Genomic DNA, 3181 nt, shown 5'->3' on the forward strand with positions numbered 1-3181 from the left:
ATCCGGGGAAATCCCACCTGGGGGACTCACCGCTAGCACCTGCTTGACCATGTCGAGTGGTAGAATTTCAGCTAGCCTCCATGTGACCCAGCCCCCATTCGCCAATACGTCGGTAAATGTGACATCCCCCTGAGCCTCCACTCTAAGGTAGAGGGCAGGAAGCTATCAATCATTTTCGTCGCCCATTTTCAGCCGACCCAGTATCTGATTTCCAACTTCTTCATGTGATCCCTGACCTGAGCGCTGAGATTGATAATGTAGGCTTGGAGGCAGCCCCCTCTTTGGAGGAGGTCAAGAGGGTGATTTTTGAAATGGATGGTGACAGTGCCGCGGGCCCTGACGGGTTTTCGGGGAAATTCTTTACAACTGCATGGGAGGTGGTGGCTCACGATGTGTACAGGGCGGTCTTGAGTTTCTTTTGTGGTGCGGAACTCCCGCGTTTCATTACGGCAACGTCCATTGTCCTTCTTCCTAAGGTCATGAACCCGAAGGATTTCACTCAATTCCGTCCTATCAGTGTCTGCAATTTCCTGAACAAAGTTATATCTCGTATCTTGGTGGGACGATTAGCAGGTATTCTTCCTCGGATTATTTCTCTCCAACAAAGTGGCTTTGTTAACGGTAGGTCTATCTCGGATAATTATTTGTTGGCATAGGAATTGATGTCTGATATGGGTAGGAGGTGCAGGGGGGAATTTGGCAGCATTATTTAATCATATTAACTCCGAGTTCTCAATTTAATTCGACAGCAGATTAGGGGAGTCTGCTTGAGAATTGATTAGCCAAGTATTTATCCCCTTTTGCTTAGTCCGCTATTTCATCCCTTCTCGCTATTGGTCTTTCAACTTAACAAAATTTAAGTCAGTTCGAGGAACACTTTGTGCTGTCGTGGTTGCTACACTGATCTAGATGGTTGTAGCATTTTATACATTCATAAATTCTAGGAGAACGGGACTATGGGCCAGAATAATGGAATTGTACTTTGTTATACAAATAACAAAATAATTTCATTCAAATGAAGACGCACAAATAGCTTTTTTTTTTTTTCCGGAAACGATAGAATTTTATTATAATAAGGAAGTAAAATTACATAGGTTGAGCAAGGGCTCAAATTGGTCTTTACAAAAGTGGACTAGGCCACTGATGAACTGAAATTTCATCCTCAAAGTATAATCATAGCTAATCTACTCAGTTTAGTACTGAGTCTATCCATAGCAACAGGCAAACTATCAAATGAGCATTTCCTAAACATTGAGCAAAAGTCTTTTATGTCGTCCAAGTGAGTTGCCAGCCTTAAGTTACCAGAACCTTGATAGCGTATCATATTAAGAACCTGACTGCATGGAGTTCGAATATTGACATGCTGCCAACCTTTGTCCTTGAGCTTTTGAAGACGCACAAATAGCTGCAAATATCAATATCTTAAAATCTGGATCAAAGAATGAGCTGAAAAAACTTCGGGTTCGTGGTTTGATTGGTTCAATTAATTCAATCGATTTGACTGATTTAATCCTGGTTGAATGGTTTAATAATTTTTTTATTTATTTTAGTATGAAAAAATTGGAAATAGCTACTATAGAACGTTAATGAAAATGTAATGAAAGACTGGACCAATTGAAACTTTCTTAAAATAAAAATAACAAGGAGATAAGAAGTGTCAAATTTAAATTCTTACTTCATTACATCAATCAATTACATATAATTAAGGTTTCTTAGCCCCTTAACCAATCCTTGGGCAGCGGGCAGATGCCCAAAGTCATCTGTTACCAATATAAAACCCTAACTTGCCGGACACAAATAAACCTCCCCGCCCTCTTCTTTTGCGCCTTGCATAAGTGATCTTTTCCATCTGTCTCCAAATGATCTTACTCAGCAGCTGTAAAAATCATTAGGGTATTCTTCAGAGATATTGTGCTCCAAGATTTCATGACCAATGCTAGGGGTAAACTATAGTTCTATCTTCCAAGCTTTTCTTGACAAATTTTAGTGGCCTGATAAAGTACTTGGCAAGCTTTCAAAAAATGGTGGTTTTGCAGAAGTGATACTTTTTCCTTAATCTAACGGAAACATTCAGTTGGGGTTTTTACTTTTGTTCGGTTTCAAAACTGTCTGTGTCACTTTACTTTGTAATATTACAAGAATTTTGGCTGCAGCTGAAGATATCTTGTCCTCCCAGAATGGGACCTTCATGCAGAAGAAGAACAAGAAGCACAAGAAAGTCGAGGAGAGCAACGATATGCAAGAAGAAGAATCATGAGTTGACCGACCAAGAAACTCCTAGTAAAGTCTCAAATAGTCCTTTGAATCTTGATGGCATAGATTTTGGAATGATTGATGCTTCTAACAGCCCCTGTGCTACTCCAAAAGCTGAGAAATTTCGAATACCAGAGATAACTACTTGTCCTCCTGCACCAAAGAAAAGGCGAGTGCTTGCAAGGTGTTCTTCTCTACGAAGAAATCCAATAGCTTTCTTTGCTCCACCAGATTTAGAGCTCTTCTTTTTCGTCTCACTTCGTGATTTTTCAGCTTGAAGGATGAGTAGTACCGTAATCAATAGAGTAAGCAGATCATGACATTAGCTTCAAACTTGATACCTTTATTATGCCTTGGCATATGCTTTCATGTCATTTTAACTCTCTTTTTTGGGGGTTGGGAATCTTATATTCAAATGGCTGAGTGAGAATTGTGTTTTTGAGTGATTTTTGGAAGTTTTCAATTTTTTTGACTAGCTTAGGAATTCTCTCTCTCTCTCTCTCTCTCTCTCTCTCTCTTTTATGTACATTCTTCCTTTTGTGCTGGTTGTTATAAGTTTAAGTGCACTAATGAGGGAATGTCTTTCCTTTTTCCTTTTACTGTGTGTTTGACAATGTATTTCTCACATGACTAGTTATAAATGAAAGAGTACAATCTGTAGGCGTTTGCTGTGTAAAATAACCATTTACTCAATGGAAACTATGGATAAAATGTTCACAAAATCCAAGCTCTTCTTACCATTTAAGTATCATAAATTTATTGTTCACCAATAAATCAAGCTAATCTTCCTCCTGAATTTCATTAAATTGTTATTTTTTTGGGGGGAGGGGGTTTGGGTTTGAGCCCATTAATCTTGCGCTACTAGGGTTCCCCTTACACCAGAAAAACAAAAAAAAAAAAAAACTAAATTAAATGGTTCTGCAGCCCC

General features: G+C 39.0%; 1 long non-coding RNA gene across 1 annotated transcript; it reads left to right on the top strand.

The window, feature by feature from the left end:
- Nucleotides 1-1747: 1747 nt before the first annotated feature.
- On the top strand, nucleotides 1748-2847 carry LOC113722305 (uncharacterized). The gene is made up of 2 exons (XR_011813998.1): nucleotides 1748-1942; nucleotides 2154-2847. It is a non-coding gene; the product is annotated as an uncharacterized lncRNA (long non-coding RNA).
- Nucleotides 2848-3181: the final 334 nt, after the last annotated feature.

This window comes from Coffea arabica, chromosome 1c (assembly GCF_036785885.1).
Source record: "Coffea arabica cultivar ET-39 chromosome 1c, Coffea Arabica ET-39 HiFi, whole genome shotgun sequence".
In the NCBI taxonomy this organism is placed as follows: domain Eukaryota; kingdom Viridiplantae; phylum Streptophyta; class Magnoliopsida; order Gentianales; family Rubiaceae; genus Coffea; species Coffea arabica.